At 41.9% G+C, this 12,954-nt stretch overlaps 1 long non-coding RNA gene across 1 annotated transcript in view; it reads left to right on the top strand.

Annotated features, from left to right (window-relative positions):
* Window positions 1-12,663, top strand: part of LOC138667494 (uncharacterized) — a 51,530-nt gene extending 38,867 nt beyond the window's left edge. Inside the window, exon 2 of the long non-coding RNA XR_011318789.1 lies at window positions 11,920-12,663. This is a non-coding gene — a long non-coding RNA (uncharacterized lncRNA). The remainder of the gene's footprint in view (window positions 1-11,919) is intronic.
* Window positions 12,664-12,954: the final 291 nt, after the last annotated feature.

The following is a 12,954-nucleotide window of genomic DNA, read 5'->3' as shown; positions in this document are numbered from 1 at the left end:
GATTTTTTGCATTTTTTCGCTATAAAAACGCTATAAAACCGCACAAAAACAGCATACATTATGCATCCCATCATTTAGAATGAATTCCGCAATTTTTATGCACATGATGCGTTTTTTTCACACAAAAAAAACGCATCGGGGTAAAAAACACAGCATGTTCATAAATTTTGCAGATTTTTTGCGGATTTCCCACTACATAATGCATTGGGAAATGTCCGGAAAAATCCGCAAAAAAACGCACCAAAAACGTGCAAAAAACGCACAAAAAACGCATGCAGATTTCTTACAGATTTCTTGCAGAAAATTTCAGGTTTTTCTCAGGAAATTTCTGCAAGAAATCCTGAACGTGTGCACATAGCCTTAAGAACCCTTTCCTTTTTAGCTGCCAGAATCACCTTTCTTCCACCTGTAATGAGTTCCCCCTGGTCCTTAGTATGGTCTTTGGAAGGAATAAGTCTTGTGTCCTTTGTCTTCAGTCCTTTGTATTGACTACACATATATTTTTACATATAAATTTTTATTATTTTCTCATAGTCAACTTTTTTCTAAGCTAAACAAGCCCAACTTTTCCAACCTCTCATCCTTTGTGAGACCTTCCATCCTTTGTAATAATCTAGTTGCCCACCTCTTAACTGAATCTATCTTCTGAATATCCTTTTTAAAATGTGGAGCTCAAACTGGATCCCATATTCTAGATGTGGCCTCACAAGTGATTTATAGACAAGTAACAATATGTTGAGATCATGGGATTTTATCTCTTTTAATAAACCATAAACTATTATTATTATCATTATTTACTATTATAGCGCCATTTATTCCATGGTGCTTTACATGTGAGGAGGGGTATATATAAAAAAACAGGTACAATAATCTTAATCAATACAAGTCACGACTAGTACATGAGCAGTGAGGATCCTGCCCCAATTTTAATAGCTGGTGCACCACAATAATATAATAAATAAACTATGGGGGTGCAAAAACAGTGGCTGATAGACAAATGATGAAGAGCACAAGAAAGGAGCCACTATAACATTAGCACACCACCAAAAATAAAGTGAAAAAACACAAGCTTTATTGGTGACATGAATATAAACAATTAAAACCATACAAAAATTGCTACCTCTGTGTTTAAACTCCTGAAACTACCATATATCACAAAAAACTCCCATATAATAATGGAATCTGCACATAAAGTATAACACTTGGCCTATAATATATCCACAATATTGGTAGTTAACAGCAAATAAGCCACATGGTGCTCAGAGAAGTACCCATAAAGGGTAAAGCCGTGCCCGAAATGTATCAGCTACATAGTAAATGTAATATGGGCCCAGCAAATGCTGCAACCCACACATGTCCTGTAGCCCCCCCCAAGAGGACCCTGCCTGTGAGGGATCACAATCTACAAGGGATGGGTGAGAATACAGTAGGCGAGGGTAGAACTGGTCGTGCAGTGGATTGGTCTATCGGTGGTTACTGCAGGTTGGAGGCTTGTCAGAAGAGTTAGGTCTTCAGGTACTTTATGAAAGTTTCCACGGTAGGCGAGAGTATGATGTGTTGGGGTAGTGAGTTCCTGAGTATGGGGGATGCGCTGGAGAAATCTTGTATGCGATTGTGGGAAGAGGAGATAAGAGGGGAGTATAGAAGGAGATCTTGTGAGGATCGGAGGGTGTGTGCAGGTAAGTACCAGGAGACAAGGTCACAGATGTATGGAGGACACAGATTGCGGATGACTTTGTATGTCATGGTTAGGGTTTTGAACTGAGGTCGTTGAGTACTGGGGAGCCAGTGCAGGGGTTGACAGAGGGGAGAGGCTGGGGAATAGCGGGGGGACAGGTATATTAGTCGGGCAGCAGAGTTTAAAATAGATTGGAGGGGTGCGAGAGTGTTAGAGGGGAGGCCACAGAGCAGGAGGTTGCAGTAGTCAAGGTGGGAGATGATAAGGGCATAGATTAGGGTTTTTGCAGATTCTTGGTTTCGGAATGTACGGATCTGGGAAATATTTTTGAGTTGAAGACGGCAGGAAGTGAAAAGAGCTTGGATATGTGGTTTGAAGGAGAGATCAGTGTCAAGGATGACCCAGAGGCAGCAAATTTGTGGGACTGGGGAGAGTGAGCAGCCATTTACTTTAATGGATAGGTCTGTTGGGGGAGTCGAGTGAGATGGGGGAAAATGATGAATTGTTCGCTTTTGCAGCTGCTGCCTGACATTGAGTACTGCTGCTAAGCTTACTTGTAACCAAAATACCCAAGTTCTCCTATTCTACAGTCCCGACTATATTCCCACTTAATGTATATGCAGCAATAGGATTACTCCTTCCAAGGTGCATTACTCTACATTTATCTACAGTAAATGCCTTTTCAGACATCTTATCCAGATCGTTTTGTAATATTACAGTTAAGGTCAGTTTTTAATATCCTACATAGTTTGCTGTCATCCGCAAAGACTGAAATTTTACTCTCAATCCCTTCCACAAGGTCATCAATATGGGGAAAACAAAGAATTGGTCCTAGTACAAATTCTTGTGGTACCCCACTGCTGACTATATCCCATTTAGAGTATCTACCATTTACGACAACTCATTATTTCCTGTCATTTATCCAATTTCTTAACCATCTGCATAGAGTTTTCCCTAGTCCCTGCTTCTGGAGCTTCAGTATAAGGCTGTTAAGTGGTACAGTCAGGGCTGCCACCATGAATTTCAGGGCCCCATACTGGCAAAACTTTTGTACCTCTTTTAGAGTCCACCCAGGCTCTACTCCAGCACTGCCTCCACCACCTCAAACCTTCCACAGTCTCACCACTCACTCTTGGAAAAACTGCACTTCTACATCTCGTCCTCATCAATTACACATTAACAGTTCCTGTAGAACACCAAGTCACATACATAGTCATCAGCTTTTCTTTTGGCCAAAAGATTTTTTAAACCTGCCACCATGACAAGGTAGTCTTTTTTGGCGGAGCTCTCCTCTGCTCTAACCTATTAAACATTTCTTAAAGTATCCGATACTCTTTTTAGGTGTATTTTATATATTTTTTAAGAGAATGTGGCACATACATTTTTTAAAATGACCAATAATACCACATACAAGGGAGAAATACCGTCACACCATGACCAGACCACATACTAGCCCCGCATAGTAATCGAATAATACCTCATACAGGGAACAAATACTGCCACTGACAGTGACTGACAATGAGCAAATGTGTTATTCGAGCATGCTCGGGTGTTTTCCGAGTATCTTGGGCATGCTCGGATAATATGTTCGAGTCCCTGTGGCTTCATGTTTTGCCACTGTTAGACGGCCTCAACACATGTGGGGATTGCATAATAGTGACCAAATACTACAATACTGATCATTAGTGTTGAGCATTCCGATACTGCAAATATCGGGTATCGGCCGATATTCGCTGTATCGGAGTTCCGATACTGAGTTCTGATACTTTTACAATATCGAGCCAGTTGAGGATCATAAGAAGTGTGGACACATCCTGTTAGGCATGTTAGCCATGTTAACTAATGGCATGGCTGTGATTGGCTGCTGAAATGATGTCATGATGCGCTATAATGGATTGTGGGCGGTGCGTGGGCGCAGACTGCGTGTCTGTGTGTGCGGGCGGGGTCTGTGCGTGACCGTGGGGGGTCTGTGCGGGCCTGATGGGGGTCTGTACGGGCCTGCCGGGGGTCTGTGTGGGCTGCCGGGGGTCTGTGCGGGCCTGCCGGGGGTCTGTGCAGGCTTCCGGGGGTCTGTGCGGGCCTCTCGGGGGGTTGTGTGTGTGCAGGAATCGTCCGATGGGACTACAAGTCCCATCGGGCTATGCCTCCTACAATGACAGTGATTGACACATTAGCCAATGATGGGACAGTAGTAGTCCCATCATCCGGCTAATGTGTTGAATGTAAAAAAAAACAACACAAACATACATATTACATACTACATACATACATACAACCAATTATAATAATCTTTAGTTTTATATAGCGCTAACATATTCCGCAGTGCTTTACAGGTTGCACACATTGTCGTTGCTGTCCCTGTTGGGGCTCACAATCTAAATTCCCTATCAGTATGTCTTTGGAATGTGGGAGGAAACCGGAGTACCCAGAGGAAACCCACGCAAACACGGAGAGAACATACAAACTCTTTGCAGATGTTGTCCTTAGTGGAGCTTGAACCCAGGACTCCAGCGCTGCAAGGCTGCTGTGCTACCACTACGCCACCGTGCTGCCCACATACAACATACTTTTTCCATACTTCATACATACTACATACATACAACATACATACATACTACATATGTACTACATACGTACTACATACTTACAACATACATACTACAAACATACTACATACATACAACATACATACAACATACATACTACATACATACAACATACTACATAGATACTATATGCATACTACATACATACAACATACATACATACATACAACATACTACACACAGCACATACTACATAGATACAACATACATACAACATACTACATACATACAACATACATATGGCATACATACTTCATGCATACAACATACATACAACATACATACATATTACATACATACTACATACATACATACTACATATATACAACATACTACATACATACTACATACATACTACATACAATACATTGATAAATTACATAAAATACATACATATAGACATACAGTACATATAACATAGAGTACATACTCACCATCACTTGTCACTTTGATCCCCGAAGCCAGTGTCATCTGTAAAAAATATTAAAATAACAAACAAACAATATACTCCCTGATCTGCAGAAATCCACGAGTGTCCCACCACGATCTCCCATGGAGAACAGCAGCATCAGCTGATGCGACCACTCTCTAGGGGATCCAGGAATACAATGACGGGAGAAAGGTATCCTTCCGCACTCTATTCCTCCGCCACTGTAAAAACAATAGTCCCTAGTCTCACTTTTGGCATTGCTGTGTGAGAAAGTTCCCACGCAGCTTTTGCCATAAAGTGAGACCCGTGAACTATAGTAACCTCTCAGTGATGCACTGCAGGAGCCATTGTCTCCTGTCAAGTGTGTCAGTGAAGGTCCTATAGAGCAGTGACATCACCTGATGTCACTGTTCTACAGGGCCGGATTTAAGAGGTGGGTGGCCCGGGGCCCATTTTGGAGGGAGGCCCATTTTTCAAGGTGTTGCAATATGTAATGCAAAAACACAAAATGAAACGAATGCAATTTTTTTTTACAGAAATCATTTACGCAGAGTAATTCAGGTAAAATCATTCATTTTTTACAATCCAGGCACTTTCCTTGATTTGCTGCTGCAAAATCACTAATGATGTCATCAAAGTCCAATTCACGCAGTATATCTGACTCGATGCTCATGATTGCCAAATTTACAAGTCGTTCCTGCTTTATGGATGTCCTTAATCGGTTTTCAACTAATTTGAGTTTTGAGAAGGAACGCTCATCTCACCACTGCAGTTTGTTACCATCAAAATTAGATATATCCTTAGAGCTATCTCAATATTTGGGAAAGTGTCCTGCACACCCTTTTCCATGATAAGCTTGTACATGAAAAGTTCAGTGCTGATACCTTTTGGCTCCTCGTCTGTAAATAAATTGGCAAATGTTACAAACTGACACAGTCATTTGAATAAGACCTGACGAGTTGCTCTGCTGTGCCCTTAAGCTTGTTTGAAGACAGTTCTTTCAGATGGCTAGAAAAGCTAAATTTTCTTGATATACCTTTATATGCTTGAAGACGTTGGTCAAGAGAAGCCATAAACTGATCAATGATATGCAAGAAAGTTTCTGTTCTGTATTTTTCAGAAGGGCTGAGTTGTACTTCTTCCGTATGGCCATAATCCAATGGATTGAGACAGATTTCGGCGCCTGTGTCGAGTTATCGTCTGTAAAGCGCCATGGAATAAATGGCGCTATAATAATAAATAATAATAATAATAACATACTTAGATGAACCAGACAGCTCTTCACCTTGCTTTTCATTAATTTTGAAGGAGTCACGCTTTGATGCGACATAGTTTTTTAAGCTAATCAGTGACGCCACAGCACTGTTTAGATCGAGTTTTGCGCGTTGTAGATTTTTACTAGTAGCATCTGATCTTTGCAGTATATCACTCCAGAAGCTGGTGTTAATACCAATTTCAAGCTGATTCATTTGTCTTAACAGTCCTTCTGCTTCACACCGTACACAGGTTTTTTCTTCAAAGTCATCAGCAATCTCTTTAAGTTCATCTTTAATCTGCTAATAGTCAGGTTCTGATGCCGATGCATTGAAACTGAAGAAGAAGAAGAGCTTTTCAAGGAAGTCAAAAAAGTGTACAGCACTCGAGCAGCTTTCTACAGCATTTTTAGCATCCAGATTTAAAGAGTGTGCCGTACAAGGAATCCAGGATGCAAGATTGTTCTTCTCTCTCACTTTGGCTTTCAGGCCGTTGTATTTGCCACTCATTGCAGATGCATTGTCATAACTTTGACCTCGTCAATTTCCCAGGTCTAGGTCATGTCTCTTCAAAATCTCCAACAAGGCATTGAACATGTCTTGAGCACCATGGCCTTTGTTTGCCATGAATGTTACAAAGACGTGTATTTTACATGGTTTGAGATATTTATCCCTACATTGGTGGGAGGCCCCTGCTTGGTGGGTGGCCTTGGGCCCCCCCTAAATCCGGGCCTGCTGTTCTATAGATGCAGTTTTTGGTGCCGTTTTGATGCGCTTTTCATGCAGTTTTGATGCAGTTTTTGGATCGGTTTTTGATGCAGTTTTGATGCAGTTTCTGGTGCAGTTATGAGGCTATGTGCACACGCTGCGGATTTTGCTGCGGATCCGCAGCAGTTTCCCATGCGTTTACAGTACAATGTAAACCTATGGGAAATGCAATCCGCAGTGCACATGCTGCTGAAAAAACCACGTGAAAAAGCTGCGGTTTACATTCTGCAGCATGTCAATTCTTTGAGCGAAATCTGCAGCGGTTTTACACCAGCTCCACAATAGAAAACCGCAGGTGTAAAACCGCAGTGGAATCCACACAAAAAAATCCACAGTGTTTTTGCCCTGCAGATTTATCAAATCTGCTGTGGAAAAATCAGCAGTGGACCATTCTACGTGTGCACATACCCTGATGCAGTTTTTGAAGCAGTTTTGAAGCAGCTTTTATGCAGTTTTGGTGCAGCTTTTGGTGCGGTTTTTGATGCAGTTTTGATACAGTTTTTGGTGCAGTTTTGATGCAGTTTTTGGTGCGGTTTTGATGCAGTTTTTGGAAATAAATAAATAAACGGAAAATGTGCATGGTTTGAAAGGAAACATGCATGAAAAAATGGATTCGGAGGCCGGATTCATCATTTCACATCTCAGTTTCATACGTTTTTCGCCGGATCCGTCGCTGTGCGTTTTTTCACCAGACAGAAAAACCGTTCCTCTGTATGTGTTTTCCGTCCGGCGGAAACAGCTTTGTTGACTGATCTGGCAAAAAAACAGATGAAACGTGTGGCCATCAGGTACAATCCGGTGCTAATACAACTCTATGAGAAAAAACGGATCCAGCAGAAAAAAACGGATCTTTTTTTTCAAAACTCGCCAAATTGTTGCTGACGGCAAAAACCTGATGTGTGAAATTAGCCAGATAGATATATGGATAGAAACATCTATGCACTTATAGATATATCTATAGATAGATATATCCATAGATAGGCCGATGTTGATAAATGAATATGAAGAAAAAAAACGGGAAAAAAACCAACGTGGGCACCCGCACAATTTTCTGCGCCAGAGGGAGAAAGCCGAAGGCCAGGGGCCAATATTTGTAGCCTGGGAAGGGGATATACCCATGGCCCCTCCCAGGCTAGGAATATCAGCCCGTAGCTGTCTGCATAGCCTTTACTGGCTATTAAAATAGGGGGACCCCCCAAAAAATGACGTGGGGGTCCCCCTATATTTTATAGCCAGAAAGGCTATGCAGACAGCTGCGGGCTGATATTCATAGCCTAGAGAGGGGCCATGGATATTGCGCCCCCCGCCGGCTACAAATACCAGTCCGCTGCTGCCCCAGAAATGGCGCATCTGTAAGATGCGCCAATTCCTGCACTTAGCCCCTCTCTTCCCACTCCCATGTAGCGGTGGGATATGGGGTAATAAGGGGTTAGTGTCACCTTGCTATTTTAAGGTGACATTAAGCTGGGTTAATAATGAAGAGGTGTCAAGAAGACGCCTATCCATTACTAATTCTACAGTAGTGAAAGAGTTAAAAAAATAAATAAAGACACAGCCAGAAAAAAGTATTTTAATATTTTTAATTTAACCATACTTACCATACTTCAGCATCTGCAAAAAAACGTAAAATAATAAACCGTAAACTACCTGTCTGCTGTAGTCCAATTAATAACGAGTGTCCCACAACGATCTCCCCTATAGAACAGTGACATCGGGTAATGTCACTGCTCTATAGGACCTTCAGTGACACACTGACAGGAGACAATGGCTCCTGCAGTGCATCACTGAGAGGTTACTATAGTTCACTGGTCTCACTTTATGGCAAAAGCTGCGTGGGAACTTTCTCTCACAGCAATGCCAAAAGTGAGACTAGGGACTATTTTTTTTACAGTGGCAGAGGAATAGAGTGCGGAAGGATACCTTCCTCCCGTCATTGTATTCCTGGATCCCCTAGAGAGCGGTCGCATCAGCTGATGCTGCTGTTCTCCACGGGAGATCGTCATGGGACACTCATGGATTTCTGCAGATCAGGGAGTATATTGGTTGTTATTTCAATATTTTTTTACAGATGACACTGGCTTTGGGGATCAAAGTGACAAGTGATGGTGAGTATGTACTCTATGTTATATGTACCATATGTCTATATGTATGTATTGTATGTAGTATGTAGTATGTAATATGTACTGTATGTAGTATATATGTATGTATGTAGTATGCATGTAGTATGTTGCATGTATGTATGCAGTATGTATGTTGTATGTATGTAGTATATATGTAGCATGTATGTTGTGTGCTGTATGTATGTTTTATGTATGTAGCATGTTGTATGTATGTAGTATGTTGTATGTATGTAGTATGTATGTAGTACAGTCATGGCCAAAAGTATTGACACCCCTGCAATTCTGTCAGATAATACTCAGTTTCTTCCTGAAAATGATTGCAAACACAAATTATTTGGTATTATTAAGACAAATTAAATGAAGATAATAATACCAAATAATTTGTGTTTGCAATCATTTTCAGGAAGAAAATGAGTATTATCTGACAGAATTGCAGGGGTGTCAATACTTTTGGCCATGACTGTATGTATGTTGTATGTATGTAGTATGTATGTTGTATGTATGCAGTATGTATGTAGTATAAAGTATGTGGTATGTATGTATGTTGTAAGTGTGTAGTATGTATGTTTGTGGTTTTTTCTTTATATTCAACACATTAGCTGGATGATGGGACTACTACTGTCCCATCATTGGCTAATGTGTCAATTACTGCCATTGTAGCATGCATAGCCCGATGGGACTTGTAGTCCCATTGGACGATGCCTGCACAGACACAAAGACCCCCGAGAGGCCTGCACAGACCCCTGAGAGGCCCATACAGGCCCCAGCAGGCCTGCACAGACCCCCAAGAGGCCCATACAGGCCCCGGCAGCCCCGCACAGACCCCCGAGAGGCCCATACAGGCCCCGGCAGGCCCGCACAAACCCCCGAGAGGCCCGTACGGACCCTGCCCGCACACACAGACACGCACAGAGTCCACCCACGCACTGCCCACACTCTTCCCCCCTCCCGAACTGGATGTGCAAGGAAAGAAAGGGTTTATTTTCATTCCGATATTTGTGTCCCATTGACTTGCATTGGTTTGTGGTATCGGAATTGGCGATACCTGATATTTTAGGGGTATCGGTCCCATCCAATCCGATCTGATATTTCTCGATATCGGAAGGTATCGCTCAACACTACTGATCATTAATAAAAAACACAATACTATTATTACTGTGCCATTATACACAGGTGCTCAGTATATAGCGTATAGAGTGCACGTTATACAGTGGTCACCAGTGACATAATACACAGGAGCTCTGTATATAGTGTCAGTGTACAGGCAGTACAGTGATCACCAGTGACATTATTGACAGGAGTGCTGTAAATAGTATAAAGTATATAGTAAGTGACTCATCGGTGACGTCTTTAGTTGAAGTCCTTCATCTTCGCTTTTCTTCATCAAGTACAGACCGCCATAATTTCTTCCAGCCAGAACACGTCTCTGCAGAAAAACAGTTATCTAGAGCCCCATTTCCAAAGCACATTTCCCCACTTTTTCTCCAACCTACATTATGCAGCTGAATACAGACGTGCATCATCCATTAATATATAATTAGTTATTATGCACCCCACCATTCCAAATATATGTTGTAATCCACCACTGTGCCCCCACTAACTATAAATATCCATATTTCCTACCCAATAAATATATAAATTAATTAGAACCTGTACTCTTTACCAGTCACACTCCTGCACCTCAACACCGTCCACTCTGTACGTCCCAGTCTCCCGATTCATTATATTTGCATGCCCCCCTCCACCCCAATTCATTATCATTTACTGTTCCCCATCCTCAATCTCAATACATCATCATTTACTCTCCTCCCAACCTCAATTAATTATCATTTGCTTCCCTCACCCACAATTCATTATCATTTGCTGTACCCCACCCTCAATTCAACATTTGTTGTCCCCAGTCTCCCGCCCCCAATTCATCATTATTTGCGCGCTCTCACATCAATACATCATGATTCACTGTCCTTGTCCCCCACCATCAATTCATCATTTGCTGTCCTCCACCTCCTATTCATCATTACTTGAGCACCAACACATCAAAACATCATCATTCATGGACCACCCTTCCCTCACCCTCAATTCATCAATATATGCGCTCCCCCACCTCAATATCATTGACTGTCCCCCATCCCACATTCTTAATTCACTATCATTTGATTCCCTCCCAGCAAATTTTTTTTTTTTTTTAAAAGACATTTTTTTTTCATACTTACCTCTCATACGTTCCCCTGCAATTGAAGCTCCACTTCTGGTGTCCTGGAGAGTATCGCACGTACATGAAGACATCATCACATATGCTTCGTTGCCAGTGCATCACATAAGAGGTGGAGGGACTCCTTTGGAGCTGCACGGCTGTTCAGTGGAGCTCTAGGAAGGTTCCCTGCACTGGCACACAGTGCTTTATTATACCCTGGGGTTCGGTTAGTATAAGCCCAAGAGGGGGGCTTTGCAAAGTTAGTTATTATATTATTCTCTACAATATATTTCTGCATGTCATCTCATATAATGCCCTCAAAAATATTGCGCACTACTTTTGTCAGGCTTACAAGATGGTAGTTGCCTGGATCCACCTTCTTACCTTTTTTAGATATCTGTACCACGTGAGCCATCCTCCAATCCTGTGGCACCACCCCTGTTACAAGAGAGTCTAAGAGTATGAGATACATCGATTTGTTGATTACTGAGCTTAATTCCCTCAATATCCATGTATGAATGCCATCTGGGCCAGGGGATTTGTCAATGTTTAATTTGCTCAGACATAGACGTACTTCGTCTTGTGTTAAACTAGTTATATCAGGTGGAGAACTTTAATTTTTGCTTGGTTGAATGATCCCTGGAATTGTCAGTTCATCGGTGAACACGGATGAAAAGTGCCTGCTTAATATCTCAGCCTTTTCTTTGTTCTCTATAATTAACTTGTTATTATCTTTCTTTAGGGGCCGATATCATCAGTTTATTTCGTTTTGGCATTGACAACATTTTGGGGTTTTATTTTAATTTCACAGGCGATTTGTGTTTCAGTAACTAACTTTGCTGCTTAATTTCTTTTTTATATTTCCTAAAGGGATCTTTATACTTCTGAAATGCTATTTCAATTGGACTACAACTCCCAGCATACATTTCTCCTCTCTGCATCATAAGGGAAGAGGAGCAGCAGAGGAAGGGACTAATTGGCTGAGAGTCTGATCCTGGACAGCAGGGGACAGAGACACAGATTGAGTGCTAATCATCCGGCTGCTCACTGTGTGAGGGGAGAAGATAATCCTGCAGCCATACCACATTTGCAGACTGGCCAGGTTACCAGGAGTTGGCTATCGCCACCTGGCCTAACTAAAAAAACGAGTCCAGCATCTGGACCCTGCAGCACCCCCTGCATCCCTGTGTGACCCCACGCCTGTTACATCAGGGAGTGAGTAGTTAATCCTGGGACTTGTGGTTCCACTATTGAGGAGTTAATAAGAGAATGGCTGCTAAAGCGATTTTGTTTCTGTTGTGATATTAAAGTGCACAAATGGTTCCCGTATGCATGCCAATATCCGTGGCAACTGGGCCCCATCGTTTGATTGTGTTACTGGCATTGCTGCAGCCATTATTGTGCCATTAGTTAGCAGTGTGTCTGCTGTCATTTAAAAGAGAAGTGTAATCATTAATGTTCAGACCTCCTGTAAAAAATATTTTGTACATGTGTATTAAATGTACACATTTTTATCCTGTATAGATTGTGTGATAATATATGTTTTGTTGTTCCTTGTTATGCACCGTGAGTTTAACACCATATATTCCTCTGTAAATAAACCTGTTAACTTCATCTCTTGTGAGTGTGTATGGAGCGTGGGCAGGGGTTCCTGAGTTGACCCCTGGCAAAAGAGGAAGACCCTCCTGCATCCTACTACAGCTCCCATCAAGATTCAGGTGGAGGCACTGCATCATATTGAGGTGAGAAATACTGGACACCCTGCTTACAGAGGTGGCTTAAAGACGTATATAAATTTGGCAGATGTCGATGGTCACAAAAACATGGGTACTTTCCACCAAAAACACCTTCACACCAGTATATAGGTTGTGTGGGCAATTGCATGTCAACCAAGACCACTTGTAC

This window comes from Ranitomeya imitator, chromosome 2 (genome assembly GCF_032444005.1).
Source record: "Ranitomeya imitator isolate aRanImi1 chromosome 2, aRanImi1.pri, whole genome shotgun sequence".
Classification (NCBI taxonomy): Eukaryota; Metazoa; Chordata; class Amphibia; order Anura; family Dendrobatidae; genus Ranitomeya; species Ranitomeya imitator.
Note: the sequence above shows the minus strand (reverse complement) of the source record. Positions and strands in the feature narration are given on the sequence as shown.